A 17,665-nucleotide genomic window follows, 5' to 3' on the forward strand; every position below is an offset into this window, starting at 1 on the left:
CATCAGTCGTTTGCATCAGTTTAACATACTTCATTTATGCGCGCGAGGAGGCTACGCATTATAAAGAACTTTACTAACCTACTTCTGCACTGATTAAAAGTCAAGTAGCGTACACATACTGTTCCCCAAGTTCAAAAACAAAACGACTTTAAGTTATTTCGGGAGCATCATACGTATAATAACATCCCTGATACGATTTAGTTTCCGACGTATGACGGTCTATCGGTCGCCGAGTTTCGTAGAGAAGTTCGGCTCTGCAGTGTTTACTTGCTAAATAGTTCGTTACATACATCTTCTTCCTCCTTAAATAGTCAGTGAAGTGGTTTACCTGTTGAAGATCACTTCCAGGGTTCTAATTCGACCGTTGTTCTGAAATATTCGGTGTCTGAGATTTTCGGTGACGCTGGGCGGAGCTTACATGAATATTCATGAGTTTCCTGTTTCGCGTTAAAGCGTCTCTGAAAAATATTAGTACGTTGTCACTGAAACATAAAACGATTTTCAAAAAGGTATGTTTTAGCGTAGAATGACATTATGCTTAGTGTATTGTTGTTTTTTATTACTATTGTTAATATGCAAAATAATTTAAAGATTGTGATTGTCGTAATGATTTACCTGAGGTAGGCTATGCTCCAAATGAGCCTACAACAATTAAGCATTTTTTATAATATTAAAAGTCCTTAAAATGTGTCGTTTAATAACTGTTCCAAAATGTATCTGTTGGTGCCATAATAAAATGTATGATGATTATTCTGTGTCATTCCTAATCGTTTGCTCAATCATTCAAAAAAATGTTTTTAATTACAAAGCAAAAGATGATTTTTTTTTAATGCACACATGAACTGGAATATAAACATTCTTAATCTCTGTATTTATTTATTTATTTGTCTAAAAAAAATATACATTTAGTAGATAAAATGCACTATATATGCACTATATAGTTAAACAAAAATGTACAAATGTCTTTATACAATTTATTATTGTTTTTAATCATATACACATTGTGGTGCACTTGAAAATCATTTTGACTCAAATGTGTATTGGTCAAGTTTTGAAATCCACAACCTTGCAGTGCTTTAACAATTTTTTTGCTTATTTCTACAAACTTATAACAATTAAAATGTTTTGTAGTTTAATAGAAAGTGGCTATATCAAAACATACAGTAATTTGTATATTTTCATTTCAAAGATAAAAGTAGATTGCTTTTGCTGAATAAAGACTTCAACTGATTCGGTGTTAAAAGTTTTATTAACCGATGTGGTGAAGGCATTACATAAATGACATTTACTACACACCTGTATAAATATAAATACATGGTCATGTTTTGAAAAAAAAAAAAAAACAGGTGAAAGCTACACGAGGATGTAACAACTTGTATATGTGTTCATGGATAGGCCTACTGATCAACATAAGCAAATGTTATATGATTTCTGTTGTAAGTAAATTATTAAATACATTATTAAAGTAAATTCCTATATGAACAAGAAATGGCAAACAGAAATTTATGCACCATGAACAAACTCAATGAAATCAGTCTAAATGTTGGGAGAATAAACATGCTTCCAAAATCAATGGGATCATATTGTTTATACCACTGCAGAATAAGCCATTCAAGAATGACCCACATGTTTTTAATATTAGTGGAATATCCACCAACATGATCTTTTTTACAAAACACTTTATCCATGAAACATGTTTTATTAGGTTGTGCTTGGTTTTGATTACCTTTGATTATCTTGATTCCAAAAGTGTGGATTTCAGGAACAAAATGTAGTAAAACTTTAAAACTGGTTAAATAATACAACATTTGTATCAAATAGTAGGCTATACAAGTTTTTTAACTATTACACTGATAAAGTACACATCCACCATCCCCTGCATCAGATAAAAAAGCAAAAGTTAATTCTGAGAACGTTTACGCATGTCTTCATGTATGTGTGCAATAGTGGCCTCATATATAACTTGACAAAAATATAAGTCTCCCCATTAGAAGAGCTTCTGTAAGCTATAGGAAAAAAAATAACAGGCAGAAGTATCAAACTCTGCTGATTTGTAACAGATATATTAATTCCAAACAAACAGCTTCTCCACATGAACTGTAGGCTGTCATGCACTTCCATGTGACACCTTTTTTAAGGAGAAAAAAAAAAAAGTAAAATAGTTGTTACTACATAAGAGTCTTTATATCGTTCTTCATTTCTCACCTTACAGTCTTACAATACAGTGAGCAAGTTTGTGCCACCATATGCTACACAACTTCAAATGACATACTTTTAATAGCAAAACAGAGGAATATGAGAAAATATTTAACAGCTACTGGCCCATTTACTTGTAGCGTATTCTAACGATAGGCTGCTTCTGGCATCAGTGGCTGGAATCGTTGAGTAAAAACATTTAAAACAGCAAACAATAACATTTTTGTGCACAAACGAACAATTATATTCAACATTTGCTTATCTTCGTTAGAAGCTGAAACGTAATTAACCTACCTTTTTGAACAGTTTTTGTGATCCGGTGAAAACGTACTAATATTATCAGAGTCGCTTTAACGCGAAACAGAAACACACATGAATATTAAAGTAAGACCCACCCAACCCAACCGAAAACCCCAAACACCCAAAACTTAAGAAAACCGTTCCATTCTAGTTACTTGAAGACGCCAGTGCTTTTGTCGCAACAAGTCTCAAGACGAGCCGGATAAGTTCACCTGCAGCCTCATAATAGATGTCACTCAAAGCACTGGTGTGACAAATGGGCGGAGCTAATGGAGCTATATAAACTTACAGCTGCAGTTAAACGTTCGATTTGTTCGAAATGTAACAACAAAGCAAATAGCAGTTGTTGTTTTTTTCTGACGATAAAATGTGCAGCTCACCATGGGACATATATATATATATTTATATATATATATATATATACACACACACACACACACACACACACACACACACACACACACACACACACACACACACACACACACACATATATATATATATATATATATATATATATATATATATATATATTCATTAAGTGGTTAACTTTAAGTGAGATACATAAACATATATTGAACATATATTACAAATATACATTTTTATCAGAGCCGCCCACTTTAAAATTATGTTTTCATTTTCTCATTACATTTGATTCCATCCACTGAACATATTATTTCTGTCAGTTCTAGTTAATTGTATTTTTCCAGTTTGCTCAATTCAATATTCTGGTTGTCTAGCACTAAAACCCAAAAGGCTGCAAATGCAAATCTTAATTATTTTAACAATTAGCTGAGTCATTGACACAATTCTGAAAGCCTTCCATCGTGGTTCATCTTAAATCAGTAGTAGCTAACACAAAAGCTTTAAAATGACCTGAAAGATGAACAAAGTGCCATGAGTGTTATATTGTTGAGATACAGCCATCGGACAGATTTTGGAATATACTGTGTGAAGTCTTTATTTATTTACATCATTTACATCTTTATTTATGTGCTCATTTGTTGGCTTATATGGGAATTGTTCCTCTCTCCGGCGTCTGACAGATAGTTCCATCATATGAACTCTGTGGTACAGAGAATGCAAATGCATCCCTCAAAACATTTGTTTATGACAACAGTTACACAAATATCAAACCATGCTTCCAAAGGGACTGTTTCATTCTTCTTTTTTTACACTAAACTGAAATGAGGAGAACAAAAATAAACCTGATTTAACTCAAATTTACCTTGACTCGGGGCTTGCATGAGATAAAATGGATTTTTTTTATTTTAACTGTTGTGTAAACATGTTGTAGTTCTTAACTTAGTAAAAATAACGTTATGTTAGAGTCATGATGTAGGAAACTTGTATGCATGTGAGAAACTTCACAAAAATGAATTAATTAATAATAGCTTGAGATGCAGCTTACACGTTGCCTTTTGTGTAGACTTTGTTAATCATACTTAATAAGCATAGAAAATTGTTCATATTAGGGTTATGTACAACAAACATGACAATAATACAACACTTCAAATCAAAGATCTAATTCAAACCTCGCAGTTAAGACGCTTTACAGTGTCATGTAAGGAAGCCTACCAAATAAAGAAATCCAGTCAATTAGCTAAAGACTGTGCCCTCTAGTGGCAAAATACTAAGCAACTGGTTAGCTGCAATATATACGTATATTATATTAATACTAATTCACTAGTACGTTTCCTTGAAAATTAGAGTGCTTCTCCAAGTTTCTTGACTCTCATGCTGTCATCGTTGAGTGGAAACTTTCATCGAAGACCGCACTTGTTTGCTGAGCAGCACTCTTAGCATTCTGTTGCTAATGAGTACCTATTGATCTGCTCTGTGTCAGGTGAAATGCAATGTTTCATTCGGGTTACAAGAGATGAGCGTTCCACATAGATTGAACATACAATATTGTACAAAACGCTCTCTCTCTTTCTCTCTCTCTCTCTCTCACACACACACACACACACAAAATTACTGTCTGAAATTAGAAGAAGCATCTGCCAATTTACTGACATGACATACAGCCAAGTATGGTGACCCATACTCTGAATTCGTGATCTGCATTTAACCCATCTAAAGTGCATACACACAGCAGTGAACACACACACACACACACACACTGTGAACACACACCCGGAGCAGTGGGCAGCCATTTTTGCTGCGGCACCCAGGGAGCAGTTGGGGGTTCGGGGGCTCAAGGGCACCTCAGTCGTGGTATTGCTGGCCCGAGACTCGAACCCACAAACTTGGGGTTAGGAGACAAACTCTCTAACCATTAGGCCACGACTTCCCCTTTTAATTACTTACTTATGATAATTTAGTTTTCATTACCATTTGCAAACCTTTCTGTGGCATTAAACTGGCCACATATATAGTTATATAGTTTATATATATAGTCTTTGAAGAATCATTCCCATAGAAAACCTGGATACACTGAGCACCAAAACAGCCAGACACAAGAACAGTTTTCCCCACAGGCCATATCACAACTGAACAAAACATAACACACCTCAGTACTGCACATCTGTAAACAACTCATCAAACCTTGCACATTCACATTTCTGTCTATGGACATTTTTCTGTCCTGTATATTTTTATTGCTTTTGTTATTTATAAGTTCTTGTCTATTCTCTTTATTATTAGTGTTTTTATTACCTTGTTTGTCTGTACTATGTTTGTACTTTCTGTACTGGAAGCTCCTAAAACCAAGACAAATTCTTTGTGTGTGTAAACACACTTGGCAATTAAGCTCTTTCTGATTCTGATTCTGATTCTGATTCTGATTCTGATTCTAATTCTGATTCTGATATGAGGAAGACTCATTTTAAAAGTGTGATTTCTAGATCTGGAAAGTCTGTAAAATGGATAATATTTTATAACTCCAAGTGGGTTTTTATAATAAACTTTAAAGCTCTTAAATGTACTGGGTAAATTGAGTAATTTTTTATTATTATTTTAATATTTATTAATATTAATAATTATTTTAACTAATCTTTAGTCTCAATTCTTATCCAATAAATCACAAGCAACTTGAAAATGCATGACACTGTTTGTGGATACAAAATGCAGCCACTGAAGTTTGCATTAAGTCTTATAATTCTGCATTGTTAAATTAAAATATCCTTGTGAAAGCTGCATCATTATTTTATTTTATAATATTTTTGAAATAGTCACAGTAGAGCTGAACAGAAATTCCATGCAATGCTCAATGAAAATCACACTGAATGGTTAAAAGCCTATTTGGAAGACGCCATGTATTATTGGGTCAATGTTAATATTTTCATAGCTATAAGTTTTGCTATTAAAGCATTACCATGTGATATTTCTGTTTTCTCCCTAAACCGATGATGCTGTTCTTGGTGAATCTGAATGGTGAATGCACATTCAGGAGGCAACACCATTACAGCTTTCCAAATATCAAGGGCTTATACAGTAATCATATTTGTTGTGATTGAAACTTAAAAATAATGAATTGTTTTCAAAGAAATTTTCCATTACTGAGAGCCATAATGGACCCTGGCTCTAAAGGAGTCTATCAATTTCCTTAGAAGTGGGTAAATCGATGAACATCAGCCTCGATGCAACATCTCTGATCGGTTTGAAGTCTCTTTCTGGTTGTCTTGGACTTTCTCAAGCCCTGCTGGTCAAATACAAATTATAAATGTAATTAAAGCTAATGTCTCATCTTATCTTATGATTAATTTGGACTCAAACACAGGCTAAATACATTTATGTACACCCTGGCATGTGTCTGTGTCTGAATATGTGAATATACGATTAGATCTGGGATTAGGCCCAATGCAAATGAACCTGAAAATGGTAACAAATGATATAGTTTATGAATGTAGTGGAAAGCATTGTGTTTGCCTTCTTGTGCAACAATGAGACTGCTTGAGTGAGAGAGAGGGATGCGGCATGAGCTGCGTGCTCATTAGATTCATATAGGAAAAATGAACAGAAATGTGACCTGAAGGCAGAGATTGTTATTGGTAAATTTGTTGCTGTAGACTTGCCATACTTCTTTCACTTTTATCATCATTGGTGGAAAGTTATAGTGGATGTGACAATGCTCTCGTGTTGAAGACATCCCCATAACAAAAAAGTTTTCAAAACAAAACAAAACACACACACAGTATATATATAAAATAAATTTATTCATCAATCAAACAAACCATGATAGATTTTTTCAGAATTCATTGATTAATAGAAAGCTCAAAATAACAAATATTTTGCAACATGATAAATATCTTTACTGTCACTGTTAATCAATGCAAGGTTTTCACAGAAATATTAAGCAGCAACAACTGTCTTCAACATTGATTATCTTGATCATCAAATCAGCACATTAGAATGGTTTCTGAAGGATCATGTGACACTGAAGACTTGAGTAATGGCTGCTGAAAGTTCAGCCACCACAGGTGTACAGTAAATTATTATTTTATTTAAATATATTCAGATAGTAAACCGTTGTATATATGTATGTATATACATCAAATCGCGATTCAATTAGGGGTAGGAGTTTATATGAATGTACGTCAGAGGGGAACTTACTGTCTTCAGAAAAGTTTAAATGGTATTTTTTCTTTTCATCTTGCCTCTGTGTAATGCATATTAAAGTTCATAAGTGCAGCGCTGTTTTGTTTACAGTAGAAACCAAGGAAACGCTTTAAGCGCCACCTGCTGGCAGAGAGTGAATCTGCACCTCATTCAGCTCGTCTGCTGCTTCTGTTTCATGCAGACATATTTTATGTATAATTTCACAAAACTGAAGTCAGACCATTCTGTTTTTGCTTCAGATTTAATCTAATTTAGATTAAAAACTGCTCATGTTGCATTTGAAGTGAAGTGACGTGACATAGTATGGTACAACTAGTATGGTGACCCATACTTGGAATTTGTGCTCTGTATTTAATCCATCCAAAGTGCACACACACAGCAGTGAACACACACACACACACACACCGTGAACACACACCCAGAGCAGTGGGCAGCCATTTATGCTGCGGCGCCGGGGAGCAGTTGGGGGTTTGGTGTCTTGCTCAAGGGCACCTCAGCCATGGTATTGAGGGTGGAGAGAGCGCTGTACATTCCCTCCACCCACCTACAATTTCTGCCTGCCCGAGACTCGAACCCACAACCTTTGGATTGCGAGTCCGACTCTCTAAACATTAGGCCATGACTTCCCCCATGTACGCAGCATATTTGTTTAGATCAAGATTAAAATGCAGTGGTTGTCTCTAATTTTAAATGGAAAAGTTAAAGTGAAAGTCATGACATTTGCCAAGTATGGTAACCCATACTCGGAATTGGTGCTCTGCATTTAACCCATCCAAGTGCACACACACAGCAGTGAGAAGAGCACAGAAAGAGCACAGACAAAGCCTTATTTTGTTTATATGAAGAGATTTCTTTAATTTGTGTTACTTATTCATTTGATTTGGGGCTTGTTTTAAAATTTCAATCTAGTTTTGTTATTTACATTATATTTGAATTTTTTATTTAGCAGACGCTTTTATCCAAAGCGACTTACAAATGAGGACAATGGAAGCAATCAAAACCAACAAAAAAGCAATAATATGCAAGTGTTATATTAGTATATTATTATAGTGTTATATTTTAATTTCGCAAAGAAACATGCAGCATTTTGTCAAAGCATTAATAAAAGGACACATTTAATTTATTTATCTTAAATCTAATTTATCTTAAATCTAATTTTGTTAAAAAGAAATTGTGAATCGAATCGTGAGTTGGGAAATTGTTGCATCCCTAATATATATGGTCAAAGACATCCATATAGTTGACATTGAAAAACAATCAAATAAAAAGCATAGGGATTATAGACCCAGAATGCACAACAGTAAAATACCATCACAATTAAATGCAATCAATGTGCAAAACTCGGAAATCTGAGGTTATTAGTAGAAATATTTTTCATTAAGGATAATCTTGATCAAAGTGGACCCTCTTCTACATCTACTGGTATTTAGTGCATTAGACAAGATTGAGAGAGCTATAAGAAAGTCATGTCCTTCACTCTTAATGTGATTTTAGTCTCACAAAAGGTAGACATGTCCTCATCCTATTCATTGTTATAATCTGCTCTCAGTGTGTGGGTAAAGGCAGCCTGTTCTCTATTATCACATTACTTAAATACAATTTATTTGTCTAACAAGGGGATATGAAACTTAAAAGAGATGTGAAGAATAAAGGAAAGATTAATCATCATCTTCATTTTTGAAACCATTCATTCATGTTTAAGCTGCTCATTTGTATCCATACAAGCCGGCCCACTTTTATTTGAATCAAAGACATGGCTGATTATCAGTGAATTTAATATTAATACATCAATTTAAGATGATGGCAAAGACACATACAGTCTCTAAAAGCTCTAAGGTAAACTAAGAGAATGTGACAGACTGTCATTGTGCATTTTACGCTTAATGGCTAACATGATGGAATGCTAAACCTAAATAGGCCTAGTTTTTCATCATTCAAACCATTGTTGAACTTCACTGTAAAAAAAAAAACAGCTCAGAATTCCTGATTTTTACTTTACTGTCCTGATAAAAAACAACAACAAGTTGTTGTAAATATTCTATTTTTGCGATGTAGTGCCTGGTAACCCTGCCCATAGTGAAGCCTTATAGGACCATAGTACTGCTCCTCCTGTATATTAAACATCGAACATAGAAGAACGCATAATTCTTTTGAGGCAAGACTGATTATGGTAGGCTTGACTAAAAATTCCATGAAAGCATCCAATAAAACATTACTGGAGTCATGAAAATACAAGGTATGTGTTCTTCCTGGAATTTCACGCTGGTCAGCTAAAGTATATTAAATTGTGCATGTGTGAAAGTGCATTAGAAACACAGAGAGCTGTTCTGATTGGCTGTCTTGTGATTAATTAGTTGTACCACGCCCCATTTTCGCGTTGATTGCCTCTGCAAAAATAAGCTTGGTTTTGCTGATTGATAATTACAGTATCTCCACTATAGTAGTATAGAAATGATTATCTTTTACTAACAGTTAAGGGGGTGAGGTCTTTGTGCTTTTGTGGCGATCTTGTCATTATGTATTATATAACTTTAGCATATATTATATAAATCATACATATTATGCATACAATTATTTTCCATTTATAAAATGTAGAACTAAGGCTGTAAAAATCACTGTAAAAGTAGAGAAACAAGTAAACCGAAGCACTCTGAGATGATTTCAAAACTCATTGTTGTGTTTCTGTGATCAAATTTGGCTCAAATCATGTCCCTTGAGTAAGAAGGAGCCCTGCTTTAATAGACCTGATGCTGACAAATGCACCGTGCAACATGGGTCAGGAAATCCATCGCTCAGAAGCAGGCCAGTGAAATTGACCACACAAAAAAACTCCCACACCTGTAACACGATCAGATGGCATTGTCAAGAACTTTATCGCCTAGTGAAAAGGAACAGATAATTTTACAACTTCACTAAAACTTGGACAAGAGCAAAAGTTCACATTTATTATTCACACAGTGGAATGTATAACAATGAGAGCGTTTATGAATAGGGAATATTTGCATTCAGCCACAGCAGATATTGTTTTTATGAGTGCTATACAAAGTTATTAGTCAAAGTTATATATTAATGCAAGCTGATCAAGAACTGCAAAATTGACAGTCTATTTAGGCCATGTTTCATATGCTTCATAACTCCAAAAGCACATATGCATATAAATACAAAAGTGTGCATTTAACTTGGAGTTGAATATGAAGAAGCACATATGGAATTTGAGAACTTTGATGAAGGGAAAAGTGAATAGGGTATTAAATTTCAATCAGTTTCTCACAAAAGGGTGTCATATGACCTCAGAAAACTTAATATAGTCCATTTTATGGTCCGTTTGAACAAGCCCTGGTCCCTGTACGCTTTCATTATATAGAAAAGACCTTCTTCTCCATACAAGAAAGTACTGTAAGTTATATGGCCCTGTCCCAAATGGCACCCTAACCCTCGCGGTCTTCCTCTGAGTCCGCACTTTTGTGTCGTAATCCCGCTTTGGCTGTCGGGTAGAAGTCAGCTGCGGATCTCTCCCCATTGTGGGCTTGGCAGAAGTGCGGATTGAGGGCGCATAACGGCCTCAAATAAAAACTTCTGAGCGTAAAATGCAAATGGGACACCCTACAGTCTCGTGGACTTTATGGACACACGGCTGCCATTGTCCATAAGACCGCAAGTGCACATGAAGTGTTCCATTTGGGTCAGGGCAATAAAGGTTTGTAATGACACAAGGGTGAGTATATGGAGACAAAATGTTCATTTTGTGGTGAACTATATCTTTCACTCTGCAAATTAAACACTTGTGAATGCAGTGGCGTGTTTTAAATAAACAGTTGTCAGTGAAGAGGGCAGGATAGGCCTATTCTTCCAATCTTAACCAAAATTCTGTGGTTGCCACAATAAACACTGAACAATGACACTCTGGCTCGACCTTTAATTTCACCTCAGGAAAAGGAATCTGCGCCGTAACAAAGGCATCAGCCATGCACACGCGCTGAACACTACAAGGCCTCTCTGTGTTTATTTGCCCTCATTTTAAAAGCTATCTTCACCCTGCATCAGGAAGACTTCACTGATGGTCTATCATCTCACTTTTTTCTTTTTTAGTCCTCACACCACACCAAGTAGGAGTGTGTACTGTAATTACAGCATGGAAAACAGCTCCCACAAAGGAAATTTTTCCTGGCATGAGAAATTATTCGTGCAGCCAAACAGTGCATCATTTTCCAATTTGGGTTGAAATCAAGCGTGTTTTCCCCATATAAACATATTTAATTTGAATCAAAGTGAATATGTTATGATCTAATTATATTATTGTGTGTGCCTTGTTTCTCATGCGCCAAGGAACATAATCCTTCATCAGGAATATTCATGCAATGTTTATTCAATAATTTATATCTTTGATGGTCTTTTCAAAATGTTTCAGCTTAATATTTAACAAACTGATTTAGCTGCTGATTTTGGGTAGGATGACCTAAAAATAGTTTCTGCTTCTCTTGGGTGTCTTAGCCTTTTACATGATTTGAACTCACACATTTGATTCCTAATGATCAATACTAGTAAACAATCATCCCCTTAAGACCTGTGTTTACAGCAATAATGAATTAAAGTGGAGAACGACTACAACAGCGTTGAAATAGACTCCAACACTTGGTACAGTCACAAAGAAAGACCAGATCATTACAGTACCTTTAGTACAGACAGCATGTTGCTTCTTCTTTCGGATGTTAAAAATATATTTTTAAAAAGCGGTACTTGCAGATAATATAATATGAATGAAAAAAATGGCATGTTTGTAAGAAACAAATTTATACAATTAAGGCATTTTAACTTTAAATCACTTCTCCTACTCCATAATAACACATCTTGCAGTGAAAAACTCCATGTCCTGTTGTTCTCTCACATCAAAATCCACCAACATATTTATTTAGAATAGTTTTGGACTGTTTTCACTGATAAATAGTGCTTGGTCTGTGCATATTTTCCTCCTGATTCAGATGAAGAAAGCAATATTATAGATAGAGGACTGTAGTTTAGGCAGAGGCAATGGCTTAAATTGAAAAATGTCTTATTGGTGGATTTGTTTCTTCCAAACATGTAACCTTTCACTTCATACAGTAAGACGTTAATTGATGGACTGGAGTCATGTGGATTACATGTGGATTATTGTGATGTTTTTATCAACTGTTTGGCTCTCATTCTGATGGCACCCATTCACTGCAGAGGATCCATTGGTGAGCAAGTGTAATGCTAAATTTCTCCAAATCTGTCTCCAAAACTATCTACATCTTGAAAAGCCCAAGGGTGAGACAATTTTCAGCAAATTTTCATTTTTGGGTGATCTATTCTTAACATGCAATTAAGTGTCAACCAACATTACATTCATTTCACACCTAAGTATATTATTTCCAAAATAACTAGCCTAGTCTTTTTAAAAGTACTTCTTTTCACAAGGGTGGCTTTTTCCAGACCTCCCTGAAGGCCACTGAAACGAAAAACAGAATGTGAAAGTTTCTGTACCTGTACAAAGTGTATGAATATTTAAAGAAGACAGCATTTTTAGTTTATGATTGATTGTCTGATACGAAACAACCAGCAATAACATTTTAGTACAGTACCGTAGTGTTTCACACAATGTCTTTGGCACCTTAGCACTATTTTGGAGCAGAACATCGTAACCCAGGGCTAAGAATATTGCTTAACCCAGGATTAAACATGCCTTTAACCCATGATTACTGCGCATGAATTTTAATCGTCAAAAACGTATTTTCATATAAGAACTAGTTTGCCATCTGTTTTATGCAGTTGAAGAAACAGGACAGCGTGTCTGAATCATTGCTCATGCATTTCATGTTTGAAGGTCTGAACCCATCCACAATAGCACAATAATGACAGGCATGGTGACGTGACAGCAGGGGACACATATTTCATGCAGCAATTTCAGGTCAAATGTTATTTGGGGGCATTCTTTGCTGAATTAATTAAATTTTTACGTGCCTTCCCTGATAAATCCTAAACCCCAGGACAGCAAACTGAAATGTGGAGCTGATAAATTTTAATCAGAGGTAAATGAAACTATCAGGGTGACTTCTGTGCGTCCCCACGGCAACATTCAGGTCACTCAGACTCAAGCTCATCAAATGTGTACATGCTTCCACAGAGCCTACAAAGTGGGCTGCCAGCCTGTTGCCCCCTGTGATTGGTTCATGGCCTTTGTTGAAGCAGCAGTTCATGTCTAATCATACAGGGAGATTGTGCATGGATTGGAATGGGCGGATTCATTTTATCATAGTGAGACATCCTGTGTGACCTTCGTTAGGGCGGTAAGGCATAACAAGACTCCACAGCCGAGCAAACCAACAAGATTATTTTTTATTTTGTTCACTTCGTAACTGAAAATGTGTTCAGATGGGTCCCCAGGAGCCTTCAATGAATAAAGTCGAATTTAAATGTACACTTTTTTGGAATGTATTCATAAGGGACCAGCAGATAAAAGGAAAAGCCATGCAATCAGTAAACACTTCAACTTTATCAGAGAAGAGAGGTATACAAAGAAATGAAGAAGAACATATCAGAACTACCTGACTAGCTTTGGTTACAGATCAGACTAATGCATAACACTACATATTTGAGTATTTCTTCAACTATGGACACTTTTGACCCTGAGGGAAAATTTTGTCCCCATGAAACATCGTGAACATCTCTACCAAAGTGTCATTTCCATCACATCCTGCTTTATGTATTGTGCAATAGCATTTTGAGGTAGAAATTACATTTGACATGTTTGTTATAAGCTAGCATTTCATGTACAAAAAACAAACAAACAAAAAAAACCAAACAAACAAAAACAAAAACTTGCATAGAAACGCCTCAGAGAGTCCAAGTAAATTTCCACAAACTGTTACTAATAAACAGCAAGTAACACAGTGAATTAAACATGACTTTTTTTTCTTACTCTAACAATCTTTGTTTTATTTACTTAGATATATACATGTACAGTGTAGATTAAGACAAAATCATAGCTTATTTAATACATAAATATTTATTAAATAAATAAATATTTGTTAATTGTTTAAGACAAAAGTGTCAGTGTATGAGATGACAAAGACAATAAAATCCATATTTCATATATTTATTTTCATTGTGTGTTATGAAGTTATTCTTGAAAAGTTAATAAAAAATGTTTGCACAATAAATGTTGTGTAAATTATGATTATTAAATGGTTTATTTCATTCTTTGTATAAATAATCATAGTTTAAAGGTAACAGTGTTGTTATGATGCATTTTCATATTGTATGACTGATAGAAAAAAAATCTATAAATAGCATTTGAAAAGAAGAAAAATAAATAATGAAAGCAAAATGTTAGAATGTTGCCTTTATATAACAAAAAAGAAAAAAAGCATTCAAATCTGTTAATTAAAAAAACTGAATACCCCAGGGACATAAATGTGGCTGTAGTTTAAGAAATAAGAAACCTCCATCAGAGAACATCCTGTTCTCCGCATGGCTCTCTATACACATGAATGTACAGACAGTTCCTTTACTGTGCCAAAGGGGGCAGTGTGGTGCTGTGCTTCAGTTTGTACTACACCGCAGTGTAGGGCAGTCTCACAGGTTAGCTATAGGATGCCAAGATGTATGTGAAGATCACATTTGATAGCAGACGTTGCATTAAAGTATCTCCATGTTGCTTTTCTGCTTAAATGTAGAGTAGTAAGTCGCAAAGATAGTATTTTTCACTTTTAGTATCTGCCTATTTAACTTCTATGCTTGTTAAGCGCTTAAACATGCTTAAATACTTAGTTTCTGCATCTGGTTCACTATCAGCACAAGCTTTTATTGAGTATTTTAGCGCACGACAGTCTGCTGTACTCACTCCCACACATACAGTACATGCTGTCCAGTACACTACAACTTGATGATAACACACCAAATAGCACCCACACGTTTAAACTTCACTGCCATCTAGGCTCAGACAGTAATAATCGCCTCAGTTTTTCAGGGTCATTCATATAAGTTGTCAGATGCACCCACACACATTTGCATAAAGTAATTATTCAGTAACCAATATGTGTTAGTCACGCTATGCAGAAGTTTGCACTACCATCCAGATGCTAGTGCTGGTGCTGTAGCTCGCAGCAGTGTCTTCCTCTCTTGCAGGATGAAGGATTTTCTGCATCTGCTGGGTCTGTTATGAGCCACACTGAGTGTTGGCAAGGAGACAGTCAGTCAGGCCTTGTAATGAGTAATAGAGGCTGGTTATCAAAGCAACAGACGAATGCAAGACTTGTTTAGAGTTCCTAGTGTGCTTCAAACAAAAATGATACAACAAAGCATTGCAATTTTTGGTTGCCTGAAAGATTACTCCCACAGGACATCATTCTTGCATGATGATTGTGTGACAAAAAAAGAAAATGTGCACAAACCCTTTAAGCTTAAGACAGTACAAGGCACATCATTTACTCAAAAAAGTTATACTTTTGCTCTTAAAGGGACAGCTCACCTAAAAATGACAGATCTGTCATCATTTATTTATTCCACCTCATGTCATTACAAACCTGTATCATTTTATTTTTAATGTAAAATACAAGTAAAAGTGAAAGTCGTGACATTTGCCAAGTATGGTAACCCATACTTGGAATTGGTGGTCTGCATTTAACCCATCCAAGTGCACACACACAGCAGTGAGAAGTGAACACACCGTGAACACACACCCGGAGCAGTGGGCAGCTATATCCAGCGCCCGGGGAGCAACTGGGGGTTCAGTGCCTTGCTCAAGGGCACTTCAGCCATGGGTATTGAGGGTGGAACAGAGCGCTGTTCATTCACTCTCTCCTACCTACAACTCCTGCCATCACCAAGACTCGAACCTGCAACCTTCGGGTTACAAGTCCAAATCTCTAACCATCAGGCCAGAGCTGCCCCCCAAAAAGACAGTGTTGCAGAATATGCACTCATATGGATTTTGAACAACATTATTGTGTGTGTGTGTGTGTGTATATATACACATGTATACACACACACACACACACACACACGTTTTTCCAAATCTATAAGTAAGTTCATGCTGCCTTTTTCCATGCAATGAAAGTGAATGGTGACCAAAAAGAAAAAAAAACTACTACCATGAAATATAATTTAGTTTGTCAATATGACTAATCCGATATAAGCTGCTTTAAAATACTTGGAATACATATCAGATTATTCATATTGACAAATTAAATTACGTATTACTATTAACCATTCAATTTCATTGCATGGAAAAAGGCAGCAAGAACTTTCTTCAAAACATCGCCATTGATGTTCCACAGAAGAAAGTCAGTCATATGGGTTTGGAATAACATGAGGATGAGTAAATGAAGACTGAATTTTCTTTTTTGGCGAACTCTCCATTGAACCCTCAGGCTCTGGAAGAACCAATCAGAAATGTCACTTGTACATTTTAAACAGAAATAGATAAGTATGCTCTGGAATCTATCCAGAGAGCCTATCTTTCTTCCAGCAAATGAGAACATTTATTGCCATGACGATAAGTAATTTATCATCCCGAAAAAAAAGAAGACACATTTGCACAGATATTTGGTAGGGGCATTGATCTGTATCTGACAGGGGGCTGAGGTACTTCACAAAAGGAGCATGACTTCTTAAGCCAGGCCATTATCGCATCTCTCTGATATCCAGCACCTCGACCCCCCAGCATGGCAACAACAAATCCCACACTTGCTGGCCACACTTGCACTACAGGGTTGATGTCTCCTTTTCATCTGATTGCACGGTCCTTGTGGTTCTGCCTTAGATAAGAGGAAGAAATGATTTATTGGATGCCATTAAAGAAAGGTAGCCCAGTTTGCTCTGAGTCAAAGCCCTGCTCATTGAGATATAACCATGAACGTGGCCAGCAGGGGATGGGCTGTAACAGGCTTGAGGAAACGTGGGATTTGGGTGATCTTGAGGCCACACAAAGCACAGAAGTGACCCATTTTCAGCATATGATATGGGCCATTCTCTTTCTTTTCTTTTTTCTTTTTATTTATTTATTACACAACAGACCATTGACCAAAGTGCTGTACAATAAGTAAACACATAATAAAACAGTCTTAAATAACATAAAACACAACACTAAAACCACAATAAAATGACAGTGAAATAAACTCTATACCCCATTAAATGCTAATGCAAGGAAATGTTCTTTAAGCTTGTGTTTAAAAACACTTCATTTGCGAGCTGATCTGAAAGAAAACGATAATTCATTCCAGAGTTTTGGAGCTATCGCTACAAAAGCTTGATCTTCACTTCGCCATTTAGTTCTAGGGATCATCAAGGCCAGCTGGTCAGACAAACAGTTTACACTAACTTTTTATTGACAGGAAACAAGACCTGGATCTGAAAGGCATGAAATAAACAGGCCCTGCTGTTGCTGGATTTGTCTCAACACTGTTTGCCATGCAGACAGGGTTTTGAAATAAACAGATGCAGAGGCATTTAAGCCGAGCGACTCGCCATATGCATCACCGCTTATGAAAAACACGAAAACAACACGCACCTTCAGTCGGGTGTAGCGACTAACACGCAATAATCATGTCGGCTGTCTAAAAACCATCACGGGCCTCTTTGAATAAGAAAA

At 35.9% G+C, this 17,665-nt stretch overlaps 1 protein-coding gene across 3 annotated transcripts in view; it reads right to left on the reverse strand.

Annotated features, from left to right (window-relative positions):
- Positions 1 to 2,738, reverse strand: part of LOC109113758 (caspase recruitment domain-containing protein 11-like) — a 32,589-nt gene extending 29,851 nt beyond the window's left edge. Inside the window, exons 1-2 of one of the 3 annotated variants that reach the window (XM_042721131.1) lie at positions 2,639 to 2,738; positions 329 to 366 (exon numbers count right to left, since the gene is read on the reverse strand). The gene's annotated coding sequence lies outside the window, so the exon portion shown is untranslated. Of the gene's footprint in view, positions 1 to 328; positions 367 to 2,638 lie in introns of those variants that run through there. The other 2 variants (XM_042721135.1, XM_019126576.2) reach the window with 2 other exon arrangements.
- Positions 2,739 to 17,665: the final 14,927 nt, after the last annotated feature.

This window comes from Cyprinus carpio, chromosome A3 (genome assembly GCF_018340385.1).
Source record: "Cyprinus carpio isolate SPL01 chromosome A3, ASM1834038v1, whole genome shotgun sequence".
In the NCBI taxonomy this organism is placed as follows: domain Eukaryota; kingdom Metazoa; phylum Chordata; class Actinopteri; order Cypriniformes; family Cyprinidae; genus Cyprinus; species Cyprinus carpio.